A 14,795-nucleotide genomic window follows, 5' to 3' on the forward strand; every position below is an offset into this window, starting at 1 on the left:
TGCACAATGTTAATGCCAAGGGTTCGATTTACTAAGATTCTGCACTTGCGTGGCGCAAGACAACACAAAACATAGGGCCCGATTTATCATACCTTATAAAAACCGACATTCTGCAAGTAGCCACAGCCTCTAAACATTTTATTACTACTATTACCATATTAAATCTTTTTGCAGGTGACCTACTTTTAGATTATGAATTTTGCTATTTTTTGGATTGTGTCCTTTCCCTTTACACTTTAACACTGGCACAGTAGCGCAGGAGAAATATCGGTATATATATCTTCATCATCCTAAACTCAAGGGACGACTCTGCTTTTCATCCTTCCTACTGTTATAAAATGAAAACTTTTGAGCATGGTAATAGAACTACCTATAATTGAAAGGTCCACGAAAGAGAGCAATATCTGCACAATGTTAATGCCAAGGGTTCTATTTACTAAGATTCTGCGGTTGCATTGCGCAAGACAACACGAAACATAGGGCCCGATTTATCATACCTTATAAAAGCCTGCAAGCGTAGTGCTACATTGCATTGTGCAAGTAGCCACGCAAACTTTAGTTAATGGCCCCCAAACATTTTATTACCACTATTCACATATTAAATCTTTTTGAAGCTGACCTACTTTTAGATTAGGAATGTTGCTACAAGAGCTGCCCATAAACCCATAAGACCTGGGAATGAAGGTTTAAACTCAACAGTGGCACATATAGGTATCATTCAAATGTAAATAAGGAATGAAAGTGCTAAAGTAACACACGGCATCTGATGTGATTCTCCAATAGTCAATTTGTAGATCACTATACTAATTTTCTACTAATTGTTATCATTCATGTAGATGAATGTCACAAATCATTTAATATCACATAGTTTCAAATCAAACTGTGTGCACAGTGATGTCAGTGAACAAAGAACCACAAAATAACCCAATACACAAAGGAAATGAAACGTGTGAGTTTCTTTTAACGAACAAGTTTGAATTTCAAATATAGTCCATTGGTCCCATCGGGGCTATATTTTGTCTACGTTTGTTTGTTCTAAAGACTCAGAGACCTGTTCACATGGTTTGATTTGAAACTACAAGATGTGACAGTAATCTTCATGAGTAGTTACAATAAAAATGTGTAAAAAATTAGTGTGGTGTGTTAATTCAGCACTTTCATTCCTTATTTACATTTGAATGATATCTATAAGTGCCACTGTTGAGTTTAAGATACTTTTAGATTAGGGTAGTTTGTTTTTTGTGTGAATTATCATCACTACAAAAGCATTACAGACCTCTATAACGAAGAACTAGCACTAAAGAAAACATGCTCTGACAAAGCCAACAGTTTTAGCTAAAGTACGGTTAAAGCTTTTTAGTGTTGTGATTCACAGTACTGGAAATTAAAGTAATCTACTCAGGGAACTCAGATACTTCTTGATACTTCTGGTCCCCAGACTGGTGGCCTGACAAGCTGGGAACATGCCCAGACCCCTCGGAGAAGGTCAAAGATTTAGGATTCATGATAGACACCAAGCTAGCATACGAAGCCCAAGTAAACAAACTGGCATCGTCTTTTTGGCTAATACTAAAAATGATAAAAAAAATACTACCATATTTGCCCCAAGATGCACGTAAAACGGTAGTGACAGCTCTAGCATTATCCCGCCTGGACTACGGAAATGCACTGTATGCAGGAGCCAGAATAAAAATCATAGATAAGATGCAGCGCCTTCAAAATGCAGCAGCAAGACTGATCCTGGACATACCAAAGTTTCAGTCCGTCAGTCATAAATTAGCATCACTTCATTGGCTCCCAGTCGCCAAAAGAGTCAAATTTAAATCACTATGTCTGACCTATAAGGCCCTGCAGGGCAAAGGACCTTTTTTCATAAAGACGCAGTTGAGGAAATACGAACCATACAGACTACTTAGATCTGGCCAACAAAAACTGATAGCAATACCCAAGTTCAAACGTGCGAACTGGGGGGAAGAAGTTTCTTTGTCCATGCAGCAAGGACATGGAATCAACTACCATTAGATATAAAAAAACAGCCCTTCTTTGGACTTGTTTAGAAAGCAAATTAAAACATGGTTGTTCACTGCATAAACCTAAGACCAGTTCAGGATTACGGACATGTCATAGCGCCAAGACGCCTCCGGGCATTCGTGCGCTTTAGAAATAGATACATCAAATCAAATCAAAAGATAAGGCGCAGTGTTATGAAGGTCAGAATCATTGTGGCTGCAGTCGTGGTGAAGGGCGGCGCCATGAGCAAGAGCAGAAGAATGAATGACATACTAGTAGTAGTTATGCATCATTTTAACAAAATCTGCCTCCCTAAGTAAATTGCTAATAAAAAAGTAAAACTGTCCCAGCTTACTTATTTGGCCACATACCAAATACGATAGAGGCTCAATTCATTGATGCGGAGCCTGCAGTCTCGAGGTATAATACTGATAAGATGGATCACATAGTTAAGGCGCTTGCTGGGAGGGCTATGTGTAATCACTGGTCAAAGACTTGAATTATCATGAAATTACTTAGAGGATAAATTTACCTGCCCCCCAGCAATGCATGTATTACCTAAGTCACCGATACTGGGTTAATACATTTGTTGTAGAAATCTTTGTTGTGTAACCGGCAAGTCAAAGTTACAGTCATGCTAACAAAAGCTTAATGCATTATGAACCTGCTTCGAACAGCTTCAGGACACAGACCCACACTTAGAGCACTTCGGAGGCTCCCCATAAAGAAAACAGCACTGTTCAAACTCCTTTGCCTCACCGTTAAATCAAGGTCAGGATTAGGCCCAAAATATCACCAGGATAGACGTACCCCATAACTACCTGACAGGAATCTAGGGTCAATTCAATTCAATTCAACTTTATTTGGTTTCAGAAAATTAAAACCATAAAAGTTAACACTACATAAAAGTTACCATAAGATCGACACAATTCATCACAGTTAAAATAAATTTCCCAGCAAACAAAAAAAAGTCTGAGATAAAGTGCAGTATACAGGTAGTTTGCATTAGATGCACATTTGGCCTCAACACTGGATCAGCAGATAGAGCCAATAGATCTGACCAAGCCCATAAACAGGGGGATTTTTGGGCGGGAGGACTGCCTGCCACTCTTCAAAGACGTGATGGCAAAGCTATGCCATTTAATACCTTAATCCTCGACACACACGGGAAACATATGCAAGTTACAACACAGCAGATTAAGTGTGTGTTAATAAATGTACGATCAGTAGGGAAACATAAATATCAGATCGAAGATCTGATTCAAAACACCACGCCTGACATTCTCTTTTTAACTGAGACCTGGACCGATCATGCTTCTGGCCCTGACTGGAACATGGCATTACCACAGGGATATGCTGTGATGTTCCAGGACAGAGAGGTCAACAAAGGAGGGGGGCTAGCAATTGCATATATAGTGATTATCTAAAATTGCATATTGAAGCTGTGACAGACCTACCAGCAGAGGCACTTTATTTCTCTATAAAAGTACACAACCTTTGGAAGCTCCAGGGACTTCCTATTTATCGTCCATGGGGCCCAGAGCTGCTTTTTCACAAGCTTTGATGACACATATGGAATCTTGCATTGACTCTGAACCATGATAATTCTCGGTGACTTCAACTGTCCTCTTGAACTAGCCAATAATACTGATACTGGAAGACTACTAGATAATATGGAAGTTTTCGGTTTTGACCAACTGGTTATGGAACCCACCCATCAGACGGGCAACACACTGGATGGCATTTTCTATAATAGTGTAGATATCAATGTGATTGACCTTGGTCAGATCACAAAGCAGTCTATTTTAAGTTTAATACTTCTTTGCCTGGGCGTCAGACGCAGAATGTTGCAGTGAAATCAAAAATCAGATGCTGGAATAGGGTCCAAACAAATGATTTAAAATCTGCGCTGGGTCAACCACCGAGTTGGGGAGGTGAGACCAATGACAGGGCAGTAGCAGCCTTTAATCAGTGGGTTCTGTCAGCAGCAGATGTTGTGGCCCCCAAAAAATTGGTGATGGCCAGGAGGCTCAAGCCCTAGGCACCATGGTACACCCCAGAGCTGAAGGGCTTGAAAGTCAGCTGCAGGAGAGCGGAACGACCCTGGAGGGAAAACTACAATAAGGACAGTAAATTGATATATACACTGGCCCTTATACAGTATAAGGAGGCAATCATCAGGACAAAAAAGCTGTTTTACATACATAAGATAGAGAAAGCTGGTAATTCTGCCAAAGAATTGTTGAAGACAATTACACTTTTATCTAAACTTCAGCAAGCTGATAAGTTTCAGCTGAACCAAGATATGTGTAACAACCTGGCCACATACTTTAAAAATAAAGTCCACCTTATCTATGATGACCTCTTGAAGAGTCGTATAGACACAGATAGCAAACTGAGGTAGAACCAGTTCATTCCAGCCTAGTTAGCTTCCCTGCAGCCACAAACGAGAAGATTTCTTACATACTAGTTTCGATAAAATCAGGTTCCCCCATTGACCCCTGTCCCCCAACAATTATGCATTTAGCGGCTAGAAAAATCAGAGGTCAATTAACACCTCTGATTAATCATGTGCTAGAGTCTGGGAAATACCCCACTGCTTGGAAGAAAGCGATAATTAGATCTATTCTGAAGAAATCCACCTTGGACCCTTCAGGACTTAAAAACTATCGCCCAATAGCGGACCTTCCCATACTAGCTAAAGTTCTGGAGAACGCATTGAACAAGACCCTAACAGAGTACCTTGATGCTAACAATCTGCTGGATCCGACCCAACACGGTTTCAGATCTCATCATTCTACAGAAACTGCCCTTACAGTAGCAACTGAGGAGATCAGGAATACTGTTGACAGAGGGGGCAAAGGGATTCCCCTTTTTTATAGATCTATCGGCACCTTTCGACACCGTTAATCATTCGGTGTTAGTCCAACGGCTACAGGACATTGGCATTGGGGGTTCAGCCTTGGCTCTCCTTGCATCATTCCTTGAAGGAAGAGAACAAAGACTGCATTGGGAGGGATTGCAATCAGATGGCTTTGGTCTCCCTTGTGGCGTTCCCCAAGGATCAGCACTCTCACCGACGCTTTTTAATATCTATGTCACCCCCTTGCCTAGACTTGTCAGGAAGCACGGTTTCGCTATGGTATCCTATGCAGATGATTCTCAGTTAATCATCTCGCTGGCTAAACAACCTGAGGGCACTGCTGCTAGGTTCCATGGGTGCCTTTTGGAGATTCTGACCTGGATGAACCATAGCTTCCTAAAAATCAATACAGATAAGACGGAAGTCATGGAATTTGGGCATGGATAATCCCTGTGGAACTCCTCACGGTGGCCAACAAGTGCAGGGGAATGCCCTAAGCCGGTGCCTAAAGTCAGAAATCTGGGGGGGATTTTTGATAGTCAGCTCATGTAAACAGCCTTACCTCCTCCTGCTTCTTCCTTATAAACAAGCTGAGAAAAATCTTCCCTTTCATTGGCCAGGCTCTGCAAAAGACAGTGATAGTGGGTCTTTTGCTTTCTAAGTTGGACTACTGTAAAGCGCTTCTTTTGGGAATTGATAAAGCCCAGAGCAACAAATTACAGTCCTTGCAAAATGCTGCTGCTAGGCTGTTGTTAAACATTCCCAAAGGCAGTTCAATTTCTAAGGGAACCAGAGCTCTCCACTGGCTCCCCTTACAGCAAAGGGCGGAATTCAAGGCTTTATGTATTTTCATAAAGTATATTATGGGGAGGGGCCAAGGAGATGCAGAGACTATTTAGGCCTTATATCCCTGCCAGGACATTAAGGACTAGCAATGCCTGCCTCATGCAAGTAGACAACATTAGGAGAGTGAGATGGGGTGGAAGAACATTTTCCCACCGTACAGCTAAGCTGTGGAACAAACTGCCAACTGCCATGCGACTGCAGCCTAACCATCTATCTTTTAGGAAGTATCTAAAAACCTGGCTGTTCTCACCAATATAGCCTGGAAACCATGTGACATTCCTCCCACTTACACTAGCGCCAAGACGCTGTTGCATTTGCGCGCTTTATAAATGTATATCCTATCCTATCCTACCAACAATCATGATTCGTGCGTTAAACCCCCCAACAAAATTGATAGCTGTATGTATTTTAAAAGTGGACTTAAACTATGACCCTTAATAATGTTTAATCAAGACAAGCCCTAGACTTCACCGCAGATTTCAAGTAGCCAAGAAGAAAAAAAACAATTTTCGTTCAACAGTTGAAAGTACAGGAGAGCTGGGCGTGCATGTTTAAAATTCATCCTCTTTAAAATCGGCACAATAAAAAACTTCCGGGAACCTCATAAAATTTAGAAAATAGTTCAAAGTATAACAGATCCTGTGGAGACTCTCTGTCGCCGCCACAGGGTGCTAACATCTGCCCTCTATTGCTCCCCCTCGGTATGGCAAGCAGGATGTGAAAGAGATCCAGGCGAAACCTGGTCAATAAAATCTTTTCATAAATAGTTAATAACCCCAGGAGGTAAGGCTCAGCTAGTGATGTTGTCTTTAGCAATAGAAATTTACGGACACTTGGTTTGCATAGTTCCAGCTCTTCCCTCTCCAGTTTCCTTAAACTGCCAAAGGACTCCCTTGTTATCTCCACATCCTGTTTGGTGAGTGATTCAGGATTGGTATACAGTTCAACTCGTCCTAACCTTTCAAAGCTACGCTTGATGAATGTGAGCGCATGGACAAGGGTCATGCACTCTTTAAGGATCGACTGGCTCAATGAGAATCCCTTGCTCAACCAGATTTTTAACCAGAAAATGTGCCAAGATCAGCCGCGGGCCGTGGAGGGAGTTACGGTGGGGCAGGGAGGTGGGGAGGGGGAGGGGCGGGGTGGAGGGTGCGAAAAACAGGCATATGGATCATTGCAGGTAAGTACACAATTTAATTAATAAAACGAAATTCGTAGCGCGCACTGCATGGCAAAAAGCAATGCTGTGCTCGCTACGAATTTCGTTTTGTTAATTAAATTGTGTACTTACCTGCAATGATCCATATGCCTGTTTTTCGCACCCTCCACCCCGCCCCTCCCCCTCCCCGCCTCCCTGCCCCACCGTAACTCCCTCCACGGCCCGCGGCTGGCCAAGATGTCACTTAAATAAGGCAGTTAATTCACATTTGTGAGTGTAGGCATCTCACAAAATGTAAAAGACTGGTCTCACACACCACCTGGTGTCATGCTTCATCATTGACCAGTCCTCGCCCCCTAAAAACTCGGTTTGATAGAGGGCGGGCATACACCTGACAACAGGGATGCACTTCTAAACTAAGTGGGGGGCCCAAGAAATACAAAAAATTTGTGAGTTAAAAGGCCATTACAGATGTCTCATTATTCTGGTCAATGATGAAGCATGACACCAGGTGGTTTGTGAGACCAGTCTTTTACATTTTGTGAGATGCCTCCACTCACAAATGTGAATTAAGTGCACATTTTTAATACTGGGAGCAGCTCTAGTATCTTATAATATTATTGTTGGAGGCTGCTCGCTCCTGGTACCCCGTGCCTCTGGTTCCCTCGGTCCAGCTATTTTCTGGACCCTTGTGGTTATATATACTTAAATAAGGCACCCACCGCTATTACCTTGTGTACCACCAAGTTAGATAGTCCACGGGAAACACCCAATAAACGCTTCAGAAATCTATTCTCAATTACATGGAGATCATCTGTGATAACATGCGCCCATATTTCACTTCCATAGGAGGCTATCGCTACACTCTTAGCTTGATAAATCTTCATCAGTGCTACTATGGGTCTGTTTCCCAGCTTAGATGCAAAGGTAAAAATGGCCGCATTCACCCGCACCAGGTCCCCCTTCTTTCTTTGTTTGAGTGGGCCCCATTCCATATGGTCGTCCAACACGACCCCCAAATATGAAAAGACGTCTGTACTGGGTACCTTGGCCAAACCTACCCTGAATTGGAACAATTTTTTGGAGCATCTCCCCACTTGCATGATATAGGACTTTGAGTTATTAATGGATAAGTCCCGATCTGCCATAAAGGCGGAAAAGGCATCAACTAGGGTTTGTAACCCCCTAGCGGTCCTAGATATTAGGACTACATCGTCCTCATAGATTAATATGGGGGGTCCACGTCAGCCTACATGCAGGCCGTCGACCCCTGTTGCTAGAAGGGCTTTATCCAAGTCATTATTATAAAGATTTAAAAAAGGGGCCAGAATACACCCTTGGTGTACACCCTTTTAAATATTAAAATTCTGTGACACACGTAGGTCCTGCGAGAATCTTATGTTAGCCTTGGTTGCTCGGTGGAGGTCTTCTAGGAAGAGGACGATGTTGTTGTCTACCCCTCAGTCTTTCATGGACTGCCACAATTTGGTCCTATTCATGCGACCAAACGCAAAGGATAGGTCCATGAAAGCGAGATAAATGGTACTGGAGCATGCAACCGTGTATTTGCTGAGAATCATTGTAAGGTTGAGGCACTGAGCCACCGTGGATCGGCCTGGGCGAAACCCATACTGTACGTTAAATAATATATCATATTCCTCAGCCCAGCTAGTCAGCCTATCTAAAAGCACACGGTTCCATGTTTAAATATCGATTACAAAAATATAGTTTACAAAAATATAGATGTAAAAATATCGATTACAAAAATATCGACTGCCTATACTTAAACAGGTTAGTACAATAATATCGACTCAAAAATATAGATGTAAAAAATATAGATGTAAAAAATATCGACTTTAAAAATTATTATAACTTAAATTAAATAATTAAATATTACTAATATTATTAACAAAATAAATTACATTACATTTATATTTTAACTATTTATAACAAATAAACTTAATTTAATCATTATAAACTTAATAAATGTGTACATATACATATATTTTCTTAAATACATTTTATTATTATCTTTATTTAATTTATAAACTTTAATAATTATATAAAAATAAAATAAAAACATATATAAAACATTTTGAATAAAATAAAATTTTCTATATTTAATTAACACATAAAAGTATTTAAAAATAATAATACATACATTTAATAACAAAATTAAAACATTAGTAGTTAAAAGATTTGATAGCGAAGGGGTAAAAATGAATATCCCACTCCAAAGGGTGCAACAGTAGGGAAAGCGTTGGATAGCGTAGGGGTAAAAATTACTATTTCGACTCCAGTGAGTGCAACAGTAGGGAAAGCGTTGGATAGCGTAGGGGTAAAAATTACTGTTCCCACTCCAAAGGGTGCAACAGTAGGGAAAGCGCTGGATAGCGTAGGGGTAAAAATTACTGTTCCCACTCCAGAGGGTGCAACAGTAGGGAAAGCGTTGGATAGCGTAGGGGTAAAAATTACTATTTCCACTCCAAAGGGTGCAACAGTAGGGAAAGCGCTGGATAGCGTAGGGGTAAAAATTACTATTCCCACACCAGAGGGTGCAACAGTAGGGAAAGCGTTGGATAGCGTAGGAGTAAAAATTACTATTCCCACTCCAGAGTGTGCAACAGCAGGGAAAGCGTTGGATAGCGTAGGGGTAAAAATTACTATTCCAACTCCAGTGAGTGCAACAGTAGGGAAAGCGTTGGATAGCGTAGGGGTAAAAATTACTATTCCCACTCCAAAGGGTGCAACAGTAGGGAAAGCGCTGGATAGCGTAGGGGTAAAAATTACTATTTCCACTCCAGAGGGTGCAACAGTAGGGAAAGCGTTGGATAGCGTAGGGGTAAAAATTACTATTCCCACTCCAGAGGGTGCAACAGTAGGTAAAGCATTGGATAGCGTAGGGGTAAAAATTACTATTCCCACTCCAAAGGGTGCAACAGTAGGGAAAGCGTTGGATAGCGTAGGGGTAAAAATTACTATTCCCACTCCAGAGGGTGCAACAGTAGGAAAAGCGTTGGATAGCGTAGGGGTAAAAATTACTATTCCAACTCCAGTGAGTGCAACAGTAGGGAAAGCGTTGGATAGCGTAGAGGTAAAAATTACTATTCCCACTCCAAAGGGTGCAACAGTAGGGAAAGCGCTGGATAGCGTAGGGGTAAAATTTACTATTCCCACTCCAGAGGGTGCAACAGTAGGGAAAGCGTTGGATAGCGTAGGAGTAAAAATTACTATTCCCACTCCAAAGGGTGCAACAGTAGGGAAAGCGTTGGATAGCTTAGGGGTAAAAATTACTATTCCCACTCCAGTGAGTGCAACAGTAGGGAAAGCGTTGGATAGCGTAGGGGTAAAAATTACTATTCCCACTCCAGAGAGTGCAACAGTAGGGAAAGCGTTGGATAGCGTATGGGTGAAAATTACTATTCCCACTCCAAAGGGTGCAACAGTAGGGAAAGCGCTGGATAGCGTAGGGGTAAAAATTACTATTTCCACTCCAGAGGGTGCAACAGTAGGGAAAGCGTTGGATAGCGTAGGGGTAAAAATTACTATTCCCACTCCAGAGGGTGCAACAGTAGGTAAAGCATTGGATAGCGTAGGGGTAAAAATTACTATTCCCACTCCAAAGGGTGCAACAGTAGGGAAAGCGTTGGATAGCGTAGGGGTAAAAATTACTATTCCCACTCCAGAGGGTGCAACAGTAGGAAAAGCGTTGGATAGCGTAGGGGTAAAAATTACTATTCCAACTCCAGTGAGTGCAACAGTAGGGAAAGCGTTGGATAGCGTAGAGGTAAAAATTACTATTCCCACTCCAAAGGGTGCAACAGTAGGGAAAGCGCTGGATAGCGTAGGGGTAAAATTTACTATTCCCACTCCAGAGGGTGCAACAGTAGGGAAAGCGTTGGATAGCGTAGGAGTAAAAATTACTATTCCCACTCCAAAGGGTGCAACAGTAGGGAAAGCGTTGGATAGCTTAGGGGTAAAAATTACTATTCCCACTCCAGTGAGTGCAACAGTAGGGAAAGCGTTGGATAGCGTAGGGGTAAAAATTACTATTCCCACTCCAGAGAGTGCAACAGTAGGGAAAGCGTTGGATAGCGTATGGGTGAAAATTACTATTCCCACTCCACAGGATACAACAGTAGGGAAAGCGCTGGAACCCAAAACAATAAAAAAACAAACTATCAAATTTTTAATTAAATTTAATTTCCAATATAAACATTATTAATATATACATTTAAATACATTATTATTAACAAAGATAATAAAAATATATATATTTACACATTATTTAACACTATAATATCCACCACACACCTAAAATTAATTACACAATTACATTTAATATTTACTAATTAATTAATGAAAATTAAATTATTTTTTTAATTAATTAATTAATTATTTAATTGACAGATTTCACACCATATACACTTATAAACACCACAACACAAACCTAAAATTAATTTCACATTTCAATTAATAATTACTAATTAATTATTGGTAATTAATTTAAAAAGTATTTAATAATTAATCAATAACAATTTAATTACTTCACACCATTTACACATATAAACTCCACTGCACACACCTAAAATTAATTAAACAATTAACATAATTAATTAACATAATTAATTAATAATTGACTAATTGAAATTAATTAACAAATATTAATAAATTTTGTTGTTGTATAGCTTTATTTCGAAATATTTCATTTCATAAAAGCATTGCAATAAAAACAGATACAAGAATAAAAACAGTTATACAATTTAAACATCAAGAGAAAAAGTCATTAAAAAGAATAAAATATACAACAATGCTAAAAAACGTCCATCTTGGGACAATCATGCGGACACATAATTAATCATCCTTAGGGGAAGGAATGGGACACAACAATAAGTAAGGGGGCCAATGGAATGTAAATTGGAGCCCTTACTGGAGGATCATCATCCTCGCGGATCTTATCCTCCAAGCCCACCCCAAGTATTTCGCCAAGCCACAAGCAAACAAGGGTTGAGGGTCTGATCTTAACAGATGTAAGGCCTCCAAGTATGACCGTGTGCCCAGCCTCAGGCAAAGCGGTTTCAACCATCTGCGGCGAGGACTAGCATATGCGGGGCATACAAACATTAAATGGAAAATAGATTCATCACTATTCGTACAAAAAGGGCAAGTTGTTATAGTTTGCCAAGGGGGTTTCCAATTTGCTGTCCATGATCCAAGGGGCAGAACACCAACCCTGAATTTAAAGTACAGAGCCCTATCTGTTGGGTTGGAAATCACATCCAAGTAGGGTTCTCTGTAGGGGCGGCCTTTAATCGACAGAAACTCCACAGCAGATCTACATAAATTGGAGTGTTTCACTCTCTCATTATCCACCCACGCCCAAAATAATTTCTTTGTTTGGGTGGTGATGATCTGTTGGCCCAGGCGTCATCCAGACCTAGTTCACAGAGCAGACGCTTTACTTCCTAGAGCCAACCGATCTTGCACCAACCCGGGGTGGAGAGGAGTTCACGGAGAGCATCTGCGTAGCTCGAAAGTTCAGGAACATTCCATATACGGGCCCACAAGAGAAGGGGGCGTAACTTCGCCTGCTCAGCTATGGAACGTGTACCTGTGTCAAATAGGAGAGTGGGAGAGCTATGAGGAAGCCTCATTAGGTCTTTGTGGAATTTATTCTCAAGATGGGATAGAGTATCAAATTTCTGGGTACCCCACAGCTCCGCCCCATACAGTGCCGCACTCACAGCTTTTGCCCTGTAAATATCTAATATCACCCCGATAGGCTTAAGGGAAGAGGCACGATGTTCTTTTAATAGGGCGCCCGTGACCCTCCTATGAGTCAGGATGATTTTTTGGTGGTGCGCCTTCCAGCTCATGGAGTCACAGAGACGATATTAATAAATTAACACATTAATTAATCAATTAATTTTCTATAGTTAAATTACTTCCCACCCTATTCCCCTATAAACCCACAACCCGCTACGGAACTAATAACACAAAATTCAACATAATATACATTAATGACAATTAAAATTATACCATTAAATCAATGGGATAACACCCACAAAATCAAAGGACCTGGGTATCAGTAATATAATATAATTTGCTTCCTCGGCTGCGGGTCTTCATCAGGACATTGATGTCAAACTGGGGAATTTGGGATTATTGCCGGTGACCCATGCCCGACACCCGGACACAAGACAGCGTCGTTGAAACCACGCAGGCAATTTACAGTACCTGTATCCCGACGTGTCAGTACCAGTGGAGACATCAATTTCTCCTCGTACGTTTGGCATTCCGACATACATTGGAGGCTTAACAACTCCCTACAACACCGGACTGCCCTGGAGGCACCGGTAGGAAACCTTTGCTCCATTGGACATCGGTTTTAATTCTTTACATCACGAGTTGATTCCAACACGAGACCATCTGAACCTGAACCAGGTGAATCCCAACCAGCCAGGAGGGAGTTGCACCTACCCAGCTGTTTTGGTGGCTGATCAAGACAACGGGTGTGATTACGGCCAGATACCCTGTTTTCCCCTCCCCCCCCCCCAAGTCCTGATGAAGACCCGCAGCCGAGGAAGCAAAATTCCCTAGAGCATCAGGGTCGAAACGTCGACATTTTTATTTTGTGTGCCTGTACCCTTCACTTTTCCCTTGGTTTCTTTCCCCCAAGAACACTTTGGACAGGCCTAGCTAACCAGCGGAATTGAAACGCTTGTTTGTTTTTTGTAAATAATCAAACCAGATGCCTTAATCTCTTTCTCCTTTCTTCTTATCACTTGAGCACTCCTCTGTTCACCCTTGACTATAGCTCTTTTTAGTCCTTGCGCCGTACATTCTAGTTATTTTTGATTGACAATGTAAATAACTGTGTCATTTCGTTTTGATAAATACATATTTTTGAAATGTGGATGGTGTTTTTTACCTCTCTCTCCCATGTAGCTTGATTTCTCCAATGCCGATTGAATCGCATTTCTAATTTATAAGCTAACAAATGGATTAAGTCAATTTAATTAATAGTCTAGGGCCATTGTTGTTTATATTATTAAAATTCTACAACATATATTAAAATGACAAACAATTCTCATTACAAACACTAAAATACATAACATTATTAAAAAATCGATATTTTTGTAAACTATATTTTTGTAAAAGATATTTATTACAACTATATCATTGTTATCTATATTACTTACCTGTCTGTCGATATTCTGGTCAAACTATATTTTTGTTATCGATATTTCTTCAAATCGATATTTCTGCGGGGATATTTATGTCAGACGATATTTCTCCGTCGATATTCCTGCTATGCACCAAAGCACACGGCCCACCACCTTGACAACTGAATCCAATAGCGATATTGGTCTGTAGCAGTGTGTGCTATCCCGGTCACCCTTTTTAAAAACTGGCGCTATGGTCGATGTAGCCCAAGGCTCAGGGCATGCGGTCCTTGCACCCGCATCAAATATGGCAGCAAGTACCAGGGCCCAAAAAGAGGGGTCATATTTGAAGAGGTCCGGGGGGGGTTCCATCAGGTCCTGGAGCCTTATTGCTTGTAAGCCCGGCAATTCTCCCTCAACTTCCCCACCTCGAAGATCAATGCGGGGGAAGCTACCTCACGACCTGGCTGACAGATCAGATCGGGCGGGCTCTCAAACATAGTTTTAAAATGGAGCACCCATTCATCCTCTGTGATATGCGCACCTATTGCATTGCTTTCTACAAGCTCTAAAAAGGGTCTTTTACTAATGTTACAAAATATAGAGCAATTTCTGAATGTTCTTGCCTCCGTCAGCTCCCTCCGTGCTTTCTACTTTAGAGCAGACTTGTGCTTACCCAGTTTCAGCTTGTAGTCTTTGCGACATGCTTTAACCAGGGTCTGACTCCTAGGGCTCCTGTTAAGAGCATGTT

The sequence above is a fragment of the Lissotriton helveticus genome, chromosome 7, assembly GCF_964261635.1.
Source record: "Lissotriton helveticus chromosome 7, aLisHel1.1, whole genome shotgun sequence".
NCBI classification, from domain to species: domain Eukaryota; kingdom Metazoa; phylum Chordata; class Amphibia; order Caudata; family Salamandridae; genus Lissotriton; species Lissotriton helveticus.